The sequence below is a fragment of the Bos indicus genome, chromosome 10 (assembly GCF_029378745.1).
Source record: "Bos indicus isolate NIAB-ARS_2022 breed Sahiwal x Tharparkar chromosome 10, NIAB-ARS_B.indTharparkar_mat_pri_1.0, whole genome shotgun sequence".
NCBI classification, from domain to species: domain Eukaryota; kingdom Metazoa; phylum Chordata; class Mammalia; order Artiodactyla; family Bovidae; genus Bos; species Bos indicus.
Genome location: NC_091769.1, coordinates 65,384,991 through 65,397,293, shown reverse-complemented (window position 1 = coordinate 65,397,293; position 12,303 = coordinate 65,384,991). Strand labels below are relative to the sequence as shown.

Here is a 12,303-nt window from a genome sequence, read left to right as displayed (position 1 = left end):
TCAATATTTTGCACAGTTTCAACATACAAGTTTTCGTTATCATGGTTTAGTTAACACCAGTTATCTAACAACATGGTTCATGTTTTAGTTACCACCATACTTTTGTTTAATTGCATAAAATACCAACTTTGCTTCTAACTCTTCAGTATACAATTCACTGTGTCAGTAACAGACGAGTACATTTAAGAGTTTTCATGTTACTTGCATATTACAGATATTTATTGGTTTAATTCCATGTACAAGGCCCTGGGCTTTGCCTTTGAAGTACAAGATAAATAAGACCAAAGACCCTTAATTGAGTGGAGGAAGGGAGTTACATAAAATCAATTATAATTGATTGGGATACATTATTCAGAATGCTAAGATGTACCTAACTGCTTTGGCAAGAGGGTTAGTGAAGACATAGAGATGGTAATATTTGGTTTTTATGTAGGATTTTGTCAGCCTGATGAGAAGGAAAGAGAAAGGCATACAACCAAGGAGGCAGAAAACATCAAGTTGTTTCACCAACTAGGCCAGAAAGTGAGTTATAGAACCTGGGGACAACTAAGCATCGAGGTGCACAGAAGGTTAGGATTTATGTAACCTACTGAGAGGTTATGAAACACTTCAGCAACAGAGGGACTTGGAAAGTTAAGTAGAGAAGTAAAATGATCAAATTTGCATTTTAAAAAGTAACAGATAGTTTTGTAAAAAATGATATTATAGTTCAGACAAGAGATGTTGAGGACTTAAACTAAAGCAATGTAATAAAAGGAAAGAAAGGGACACATTTAACAGCCATTTGAGAGGTAAATTCCATAGTATTTGCATAGAAAGAAAAACAGGGAGAAGTTGTAAGTTCAGCCTTAGAGAAATATATTCAACATTTTTCTTTGAGGGGAGGCTCCAAAATCACTGCAAATGGTGACTGCAGCCATGAAATTAAAAGACGCTTGCTCCTTGAAAGAAAAGTTATGACCAACCTAGACAGCATATTGAAAAGCAGAGATTACTTTGCCAACAAAGGTCTGTATAGTCAAAGCTGTGATTTTTCCAGTAGTCATGTGACAGTTGAATTATAAAGAAAGCTGAGCGCCGAAGAATTGATGCTTTTGAACTGTGGTGTTGGAGAAGACTCTTGAGAGTCCCTTGGACTGCAAGGAAATCAAACCAGTCCATCCTAAAGGAAATCAGTCCTGAATATTCATTGGAAGGACTGATGCTGAAGCTGAAACTCCAATACTTTGGCCACCTGATGCGAAGAACTGACTCCTTAGAAAAGACCCTGATGCTGGGAAAGATTGAAGGTGGGAGGAGAAGGGGACGACAGAGGATGAGATGGTTGGAGGGCATCACCGACTCAATGGACATGAGTTTCAGTAAACTCCAGGAGTTGGTGATGGACAGGGAAGCCTGGTGTGTTGCAGTCCATGGGGTCACAGAGTCAGATATGACTAAGCAACTGAACTGAACTGAACTTAAAGATTTTAAAGATTAGGTTAATATAATTACTCTTTGTATCATCTTGGAGGGGCTTCCCTGGTGGCACTAGTAGTAAAGAACTCACTTGCCAGTGCAGGAGACATAAGAGACACGGATTTGATCCCTGGGTCAGGAAGATCCCTTGGAGAAGGGAATGGCAACCCACTCCAGTATTCTTGTCTGGAGAAGCCCATGGACAGAGGAGCCTGTTGGGCTACAGTCCATGGGGTTGCAAAGAGTTCAACATGATTGAGTGGCTTAGCAAACACACATGATCTTGGTATGAAGGGAAAGTGTTAGTCGCTTAGTTGTGTCCAACTCTTTGCGAACCCATAGACTGTAGCCAGCCAGGCTTCTCTCTCTGTGGGATTACCCAGGTAAGAACACTGGAGTGGGTTGCCATTTCCTCCTCCATGATCTTGGTAGTCTTCGCTTAATTTGTTGAATGGATGGGGCGAGTGGGCAACAGTTACTGAGTTTTGAAATATTTACATGCGTCATTGCCAGTGTTTGCTCTTGTCATTTTATTGATTACTAAAAGTGTATGTCAGCTGAGTTAGCTCTGGGATTGGTTAAAAGCAGTTTCTTTCTGCTTTTCATAGCTGTGGAAAATCAGGAATATACTTATTTCTGGTATACTAGTAATCCTATTATAGTTACTTGAATTAAGTCATAGATCATGTGGTAGTGATGTAGTATAGAATGCACTGCTGAGAATCTCTTGGATTATTCTTCTAGAGTAAAGGATGATTCTGGAAGGAGGGTTGCTCTTCTAGAATAAGATTAAAAATAACTGAGGAATTTACTTCTGGTCTCTCTAGAACAGTCTTAAGGAAGAGAAGAATGATTTAGAAGTTGTTTCAGTTATTTTTATGTGATACAGAATATTCAGTTTATAATATACTTTTGTTTAATCTCTAATATAAAATAAGTGGTTAGTTACATTATTTTTCTGAACTGCCTCTTTGCTGTTGATAATCTGTTTCTGTTCTTCACTTGTTTTAAACTCAGTTTAATTTTGTTTAGTAGTATATGTATTCTTCAAATAATTAAATAGCTACCAGCCATAACCTTTTTGAATTTTATTGTCTATAGCTGTCATTATTAAATCAATTGAATATATGTATAATATAAATATTCCTTCACATTTGGTGTTTTGAGAGTGAACTGATGAGTGACTTTGCAGTGTTGGCTGGTTCTAGGCACGACCTCCTGAAACCAGTCTTACTTGAATCACAATTTCCATGGTCCAGTTCTTATTATCTGGTGAAATGCCATATATATATATATACACACACATGCATACATATATACACACACACACACATATATATATACACACATACATATATATGTATCTTAGGATATATCTTGAATTGATTAGCTTCTTGGTGCCTGTGAGGACTGGGGTCCATCATATACAAATTGACATTTCCAGTGTATGGATAGTATTGGAATAGAGAAATGGAGTCGTTTAAGTGACTATTTCCCCATAGTTCTTTGAGACCCTAATAAAAGAGCAGTCTCTGATGACAAGGTTTCTCCGCCTGGAGTTTGTTTCCCTTGGGCAGAGCTGAGTGAACATAATTTTAGACTGTGAACCCATTTCATCTTGCCGACTTCTTAGCTGAGATTTCAGTTAGGTGCCTATTAGAACTGAAATCTGATCTCTCTGCCCCTGAGGATCTGTAGAGCCTCAAGCGAGAACCTAACCCCACTGAACCTGGTTTACTTATCTATATGAAGAATTTTAGATTGGGTTGATTCCTAAGGACCTTTTCAGTTCCCAGTTTATTTGGGTCTTTGTAAGCCTTCCTGTGATACTGGCAGGGAAAGGCACAAACTAATAAGCAAGTTGTAGAAAGATCCATGATGTCAGACTTATGGAAAGTATGTTGAAACTCCCACCAGAATTTTACTCGGCTCTTTGCCTGCAAGATAACTTGAAGTCTACTGCACAATAGTCCTGCTACCAGTGCAGGCCACTTAGCTCTGAGTTAGGAATGGCAGGTACCATGTTAAGGAAGGGCGGGAATGAAATACAGCCTCCATATTTCACTTCTCAGCACTCTCCAGTCCCTCTGGCAAGCCCTGGGGTATTTCCACTTCATTTAATAATCCCTTTACCTCCCTTTTCTTCCCTGGTGGCTCAGACGGTAAAGCGTCTGCCCGCAATGCGGGAGACCCAGGTTCAATCCCTGGGTTGGGAAGATCCCCTGGCAAAGGAAATGGCAATCCACTCCAGTAATATTGCCTGGAAAATCCCACGGACAGAGGAACCTGGTAGGCTACAGTCCATGGGATCGCAGAGTCGGACATGACTGAGCGACTTCACTTTCACTTTCATTGTCTATAGAACAGTTACGTGTTAGAACTCCCACACTAAGACCCAGGTAAAATGTCCCCTTTTCTTCAGAGCCTTATCAGTCTTCCACGTTTAAAGTTGTTTGCTCCTGTTGCATTTTGCTCTTTTATCTTTTTAGCGCGTTAAATTTATGTTTCCCTCACTTGAACAGCAAGAACCTCTAGGATGGGAATTCTGAGATAAGTGTAACTTAAGTATATATCCCCATGGCCTAGCTTAGAATCTGGCATATAGTAGGTCCTTGGAAAATGCTTATCGATTCGCGTATTGGTTGTGTATCCAAAGAGCAACACTTTGTCCAGTTTGCCTATTTGCTTTTTGGAAGTCTGAGTGATTAAAAAGACAAGAACTTCAGAGTACTATGTTTCAGGAATTGGTGAGGAAAGCAGAAGGTAAAGCTCTTCTATTGTGAGGAACTTTTTTTTTTAGCAGAGGAAAGAAACTTTGAGGAAGGAGGCCAGTCAATTCCTACAGTAAATGAAGGATGAGGGGGAAGTAGCCAAGTGTGCTACTTTTAGCAGGAAGAGCTCTCCCTCACCACTTAACACCTCCATTGTTTTTAAGCGTCTCTTCCCTCCAGCCCACACTGCAGGTGCCACTTAGCAGTTTTCCTTACATCTCTAGTTGAACATTGACCATATATTCTTTTTTTTTTTTTTTTTGACCATATATTCTGCAAAAAGCCTTATGATTAGTGGAATATTTCTTATAGTATACTTTGGACTATTTTAGATTTGGGTAATAGTCTGATTTGGAATCTATTTATAATGTTTCCTTGTGGCAAATCTAAATTCTAAGACTCAAAGGAATTTTTTGAACATAATCATTTCATGCTATAAGGATTGTCTTGAGCAAAAGATGATGTGAGAAATAAGAGGAGGTTGATATGGTTTGATGCCCCGTGTCTAGGAGAATCTGTGCCGTACTTAGTGTAGACATGTTTTAATTCTGAATTTGAAGAAGAAAAAATGAATTTTTGAACATAGAACTAAATAAATTTTACATATTATTTTTCATGTTGGTTTCAGAGTAACTTCCTTGTTGTTTTCTTTTTGTTGTTGTTGTTTCCCAAACTTTAAACTTTTTATTTTGTGTTAGGGTATAGTCAGTGAGCATTGTTGTGGTAGTTTCAGTGAAAGGGACTCATGCATCCATTCTCTCCCAAACCTGCCTCGCATCTAGCCTGGCACATACCATTGAGCATGTGCTGTTCAATAGGTCCTTGTTGGTTATACCTTTTAAATATAGCGATGTGTACATTACTATGCCACAAGTCCCTAATTATCCCTTCCCCCTGCAACCGTAAGTTCATTGTCTAAGTCTGTGAGTCTCTTTCTGTTTTGTAAGTTCAGGTGATCATTTCTTTTTAGTTTCCACATGTAAAGGATGTCATATGATATTTCCCCTTCTCTTTCTGACTGACTTCACTCAGTATGGCACTCCTAGGTCTCTCCATGTGGTGGCAAATGGCATTATTTCATTCTTTTTAATGGCTGAGTAATATTCCATTGTATATATGTCCCACATCTTCTTAATCCATTCCTCTGTCGATGGACATTTAGGTTGCTTCCATGTCTTGGCTATTGTAAATAGTGCTGCAGTGAACATTGGGGTTTTTCTCTGGATATATGCCCAGGAGTGTGATTGCAGGGTCATATGTAGCTCTATTTTTAGTTTTGTTTTTTTTTTAAAGGAACTTCCATACTGTTCTCTGTAATGGTTGTGCCAATTTATATTCCCACCAACAGTGTAGAAGGTTTCCCTTCTCTCCAGAACCTCTTCAGCATTTGTTGTTTGTGGGTTTTTTGATGATAGCTATTCTGACCGGTGTGAGATGATATCTCACTGTAGTTTTGATTTGCATTTCTCTGATAACGAGTGATATTGAACATCTTTTCATGTGCCTGTTGGCCATCTGTGTGTCCTCTTTGGAGGAATGTCTATTCAGGTCTTTCTTATGCCCATTTTTTTGAGTGGGTTGTTTGTTTTGATGCTATTAAGTGTCATGAGCTGTTTCTCAATTTTGGAGACTAATCCCTCATTGATCACATCATTTGTAAATATTTTCTTCCAATCTGTAGGTTGTCTTTTCATTTTGTTTATTGTTTCCTTTGCTATACAAAAGCTTTGAAGTTTAGGTCTCATTTGTTTATTTTTGCTTTTATTTTCATTATTTTGGGAGATGAATCAAAAAAGATGTTGCTGTGATTTATGTTAGAGAGCGTTCTGCCTATGTTTTTCTCTGAGAGTTTTATAGTATCCAGTCTCACATTTAGGTCTTTAATCCATTTTGAGCTTATTTTTGTGTCTGGAGTTAAGGAATGATCTAATGTCATTTTTTTTGCATGTGGCTGTCCAGTTTCCCAGCACCATTTGATGAAGAGCCTGTCTTTCCAACATTGTGTAGTTTTGCCTTTGTTATAGATTAATTGACCATAGGTGAATGGGCTTATTTCTGGGTTCTCTATACTGTTCCATTGATCTATATTTCTGTTGTTGGCCAGTACCATACTGTTTTGATACTGTAGCTTTGTGGTATAGTCTGAAGTCAGGGAGCCAGATTCCTCCAGCTCTGTTTTTCTTTTTCAAGATTGCTTTGGCTGTTTGGGGTCTTTTGTGTCTCCATACAAATTTTGAGATTTTTTTTTCTAGTTTTATGAAAAATGCCATTGGTGCTTTGATAGGGATTGCATTGACTCTGTAGATTGCCTTGGTAGTATAGTCATTTTGACTGTTGATTCTTCCAGTCCATGAACATGGCATATCTTTCCATCTGTTTACGTCTTCTTCAGTTTCTTTCATCGGCATCTTATAGTTTTCAGAGTACAAGTCTTGTGTCTTCTTCAGTTCAGTCAGTTCAGTCGCTCAGTTGTGTCCGACTCTTTGCGACTCCATGAATCGCAGCACGCCAGGCCTCCCTGTCCATCACCAACTCCCGGAGTTCACTCACACTGACGTCCATTGAGTCAGTGATGCCATCCAGCCATCTCATCGGTTTATTCTGGGATTAATGTTTTCTTGATATAATGAAGGATCTTTAAATTTTTCAATATAAGGATTCATTTATCAAACGTGTGCCAGTCACCTGTGCAATGTGCTAGAAATATAATGGTGATCAAAATAGGCATTGTCCTTGTCTTCTCAGTGTTTAGTAGGAAATTAAGAAACCCCTCGCCCCCATCCCAGGAACAACAAACGAAATGAATGCACATTTTGATAAGTGATGCTACAGTGTACTGAAATAAAGAATAAAGGAGGGACATAGGACACTGGAGGTCTTAGAGTGGTTAAGAAAAACTCTGAGACTATGGAACTTAAAATTTGGAAGACAGAAAACTAGACATTCAGAGAGTGTAGTGACACTTGCAAAGCCACTGAGGCAAAAAAGCTTACTTACTAGACAGTTCTTGGGATAAAAGGAAGGTAGGTGTGGCCTTGGCAGAGGAAGAGTAGCGCAAGATAAGTGTGGAAGAGGAGACGGGCTGTACTGGGTGAAAGTTTGTAGACTAGAAGTCATTTGGATTTCATTCTCAGTGCAGTTGCAAGCTGTTAAAGATTTTCAGCTGGGGGATTAACATGAAAGTGTTAAATAACTTTGGCTGTCGCGTAGAAAGTACTGGATGGAATCAAGGAGACTAGACAGGAGCCTGTTGGCAGTAGTTGGTGTAAGAGATAATAATGATGACCTGAAATAGGGTGATGCCAGTGGAGACCAAAGTGGAGACTTTGGGAAGTGGAACTGAGGGGCTTGATGAATGTGCAGACTAGGGAAAGAGAATTCACTACTTTTAGCTTTCTAGCATGAGCAGCTTGGGTTGACTCTTAGGCCTACTTAGTGACAGTAGAACTAGGAGAAAATTGGATTAACTTTTGCATATATTGGACCTTCCTGAGTAGTTCAGATGGTAAAGAATCTGCCTACAATGAGGGAGACCTGGGTTTGATCCCTGGGTTGGAATGTGGCAGCCCACTCCAGTATTCTTGCCTGGAGAATTCCATGGACAGAGAGGCCTGGTGGGCTACAGTCCATGGAGTCTCAAAGAGGTGGACATGACTGAGTGGCCAACACACTTTGTATATATTAAGTTTGACATTCTTCTGAGACATCCTGGTGGAGATGTGGGGTAGTCAGTAGGATGTATAAACTGGTGCTCTAAGCAGAAGGGTAGGCTGGAGATAAAAACTAGGAAGGTAAGTGCATAGAGGCCATGTAAAGTCACAAGAATGGATGAGATACCTAGGAGCCAGAGTGAGGAGTGCATGGTTTCTAGAAGGTGGGAGTGGCAACAGAGCATATGTAGCTGGGTTGGTTTCAGATAATTAGGAGGAGATATGTTTTCATCATAAGTCAAAGGCAGGAGACCCATACTGGCACAGATGCAAGAAGCTTTGTACATTTGGTTGGCCCTTAGGTGAAATAGTTTCAATCTGATGGCGTCTCTATTTTCTGAAGTAGAATCCATGGTTGTCTGCTGAGGAGAAGGAGGGTACACAGGCATTTGAGGAGGGTTGGCAAGTTTGAGATGCAGTGGTGAACAGAAGAAACGTGGTAGGATTGCCCAGCACTAGCTCTGATCCTGTTGGCCTTATATTTATAATGTTTCAATCTGCCTGGGTTGAAATGAAGGAGCTATTATGTTAAGATACACAGCTTTACATACACACACACACAATTTGTATAGTTAAGTATTTTTGAGGTGTTGTTAGCTCTACATTTGCCTTGGTGAATGAGTCTCAGTTGGTTTATCATCATCTTCCTCAGGATTCTCATCAGAGTGTAAAGTTGTTTTTGCTACTTCTGAATAGAATAAATATATTCTTGTGATATCTGTAGTGGAGCCAGCTGTGGGACATGACGTGTAGGTATTAGCTTCAAAATAAGATATACAGTGTAATACAGAGCCAAAACTAAAGAAAGATTTTCTAGTAAGTAGGAAAATGTTGTCTTGCATATTTAAGAGAGCTCAGTCAAGCCTCTAACAAGTTTTGAAATGACACTGTGACACAATGACTCTCTGGAGGGGCAGTCAAGTTAAAGAATAATTGGATATGTGTTTTAAGTTTTACCGGATTATCACTACTTAAGTAACGTTGAAATACCTTTTGTTCTTAAAAACAAGACTGAAAGTGCTTCTTGGACTTGTTATCCCCTTTCTGTTCATCTACCATCCATTATTCTACTCCCCAGTATAACAAAATGATCAGGAAAAGTTGTCTGTATTCCTTATTTCTACTTCCTCATTGCCCAGCCATTGCAATTCAAACTTTCATCCTGTCCACTCCATGCTAACTTCTTGCATGGCCTCTGAATGTCACTCATGCTCAGCCCTACCCCTGCATTCTTCAAAATTATTTGATGACTTTGAAATAAAAAATCACTCCCCTGCTTAAAATCAAGTTTTAGACCCACACGCAAAGTGGTCTGGGCTGAGTCCAGGCATTACTCTGAAAAGTTGCTTGGATAATTCTAATGCCAAACAGGCTGGAAAACACTGCTCTAGTGGCCTCTCTCACACTCGGAAAGAGTAAAAGCTGAACAACCTTATGGGATACAGGGCTCCTGCCAAGCTCCCTGGTGTTTTACCTCTTCAATTCGAGTCATACTGGCTTTCTTCAAATATGTGGGAACTTTGTTCTTCTCATCACTGTATTTCTAGCACTAGAATAGTGCTTTCTGGTAAATGTTCAGTAGATATTTGTGTAATTAATGAATATTTTACAGATGTTGTTTGTTTCTTGATTATCTTGTGATTAGGGCTGATTAGGTTGCTGGCATTTTTGAGTCTTCAGGAATGCTACCAAAATTGTACTGTTGGAACAAACATCACAGGCTCATCATTCCATCTTATTTATTTATGGCTGCTTTGGGTCTTGGCTGCGGCATGCAAGGTCTTCATTGCATCACACAGATTCCTCTCTTGCACTGATAGCGGATTCCTAACCACTGGACTATAGTCCCTTCAACTATTCCATCTTCTAAAACTGATTGCTTTTTTTACTGTCAGAATGCCCGCTTTTCTGTTTTTGTTTGCTGGCGTGTGCAGTGTTGACACTTCAGATCTTTCCTGGTGTCCTGCTTCTGTTTTTATTTGGGGTAATTTTTCTTTCCTATATTGATACTTACCCACTGTTTTCTGTCGGTAAAAAAGACTGATCTTACCAGTGTTTCCAGTCGGTAAGAGAGTCTTTCTCTTTCTGTGGGTAAACAAACTGTTCATAGTGTTTCTAGTACATTATCTTTAGATTACATGTCCTTCTCCCCTGTGTTTATTCTTAATAGATGCCGTGGGGGGGTGCTGTTCCTTTGGTGTAAAAAACCAAGGTGGAATTGATGGGGAGGGTTAGATTCTAAAGAGGAAGATCATAGGAAGTACTTGTTTCTGAGGTCAGTGTTTGAAGCCTAATTGATGCAAGGTTGAGATTTTATTGAATCTGTAAAATCTTTCTGTAAAAATCCATGTAGTAAATATTTAGGGTTTGGTGAGTTAAGTCCTTGAGTGCAGGGTGGTCAGCCCCATGCATGGCAGCTGGGGAAATGCTGGGAATTTAATGGCCCTAAGAGCAACCCTCAACCAACTGGATAGATCCTCCACCTTTCTCTTTCCTTAGGAGGAGAATTCTAAGTCATGTTTTATGTGATTCCTCAGAGGGGCTCTTGCAGGACTGAACTCAAGTTATCCACAGAAGTTAATGAGTTCTTAATAGACTTTTCTCCCGTGTCTCACTTTTCCTAATCCCCTAAGGTATGCTTCCTGGGATCTCCCCCTCCCCCATCCCACCTCAATAAGCTACTTGCACCAGAGTTCTTATTTCAGGGTTGTCTTTTGATTTAAGACAAAGGAAATCCAAATGACTTAAGTCAGTATTAACAAAACTATTACTATTAGCAGCATACAGCTTTTTCCTCTCTTCTCCCTGCACTGGGAATATATGTTGTGGCTTCCTTAGTGATTGACATTGGTAGCAGAAGTAAATGGGCTGAAGAAGAAAGTATTAGATACTAATCTACCATTTCTTCAGTTCAGCTCAGCCTTGCGACCCCATGGACTATAGCCTACAGGCTCCTCCGTCCATGGGATTTTCCAGGCAAGAATACTGGAGTGGGTTGCCATTTCCTTCTCCAGGAGATCTTCCCGACCCAGGGATTGAACCCAGGTCTCCTACATTGTAGGCAGACTCTTTACCATCTGAGCCACCAGGGAAGTCAGTGGTTACTGTCATTCTTTACAAATGATCTTTTTCTGTCTTCAGCTCTTTGCTCCTAAAGAAAACAGTAAACCATCTGTAACATGTGAGACATTTACTTCATAGTATACAAAAAAGGTCCTAGTCTTGGTTTTCTGCTTGTGAGCCAGATTGGATTTACTGTTTCTAAAAGTTGATAAATTCTGTGCTAGAAAGTAACTTAGGAGACCAGGTACTATATATTGAATACATTGTGTCACAAGTGAGTAGTTGTAAAATATGTATTTCTGCAGCCAAACTTCAAATAACATAATTGACAGGGCTTTCCCAAAACAAATACTGAAATTTCAAAATGCAGTAAAATCACAAGTAACAGTTTTCCCATTAAAGTACTTACTCATTAAAATATTTTTTTTACTATCTGGGGGAATTGAAGGTCTTTTTCCCTCTTGTGATCTGTTTCTTCAGTAATGAGGAGAATTATATCAGTTACCTTTCACCATTATAGAACGTGTTTCTAGGCTTATAGTGTGGTAATTTGATGTTTTACTATCTGAGGCTTTCAGGGAGACAAGTTGTGCTAAACAAAGTTTCAGGTTTAGTATATACTTTTAAACTCATCTTAAAATAGACCAGTTCTTTTTAAAACTGTATACAAATGAGCTTTATATCAGAATCATGATGATAGTTTTCTCCCCCTGCCCCCCCCCCGCCCCCCCGCCCTCTGGAAAGCTTTGTTTTGCTATGTTGTTGTTGTTTTAATATCCTGTTCCCCCTTTTTGGTTCTTAGTTCATCATATAATTGATCCCCACATTCTTTACTTTTATTGCTACTTTAATAACCAGCTGAAATTGGATTTTATTTGTAAATTTATTGCTATGATCTGTATCTGGAGGGAGCCAAATCTTCTGTAAATTACACTTTTCTGTATTTCAGTTCAGTTCAGTTGCTCAGTCGTGTCCAACTCTTTGTGACCCCATAGATGGCAGCACGCCAGGCCTCCCTGTCCATCACCAACTCCTGGAGTTTGCTCAAACTCATGTCCAGTGAGTCAGTGATGCCATCCAAATATCTCATCCTCTGTTGTCCCCTTCTCCTCCTGCCTTCAATCTTTCCCAGCATCAGTCTTTTCAGATGAGTCAGCTCTTCGCCTCAGGTGGCCAAAGTATTGGAGTTTCAGCTTCAACATCAGTCCTTCCAATGAATATTCAGGACTGATCTCCTTTAGGATGTGCTTGTTGGATCTCCTTGCAGTCCAAGGGACTCTCAAGGGTCTTCTCCAACGCCC

General features: G+C 39.6%; 1 protein-coding gene across 7 annotated transcripts in view; it reads left to right on the top strand.

Moving 5' to 3' along the window:
* FERMT2 (FERM domain containing kindlin 2) overlaps positions 1 to 12,303 on the top strand; it is a 77,039-nt gene that overhangs the window by 15,235 nt on the left and 49,501 nt on the right. The window lies entirely within an intron of this gene.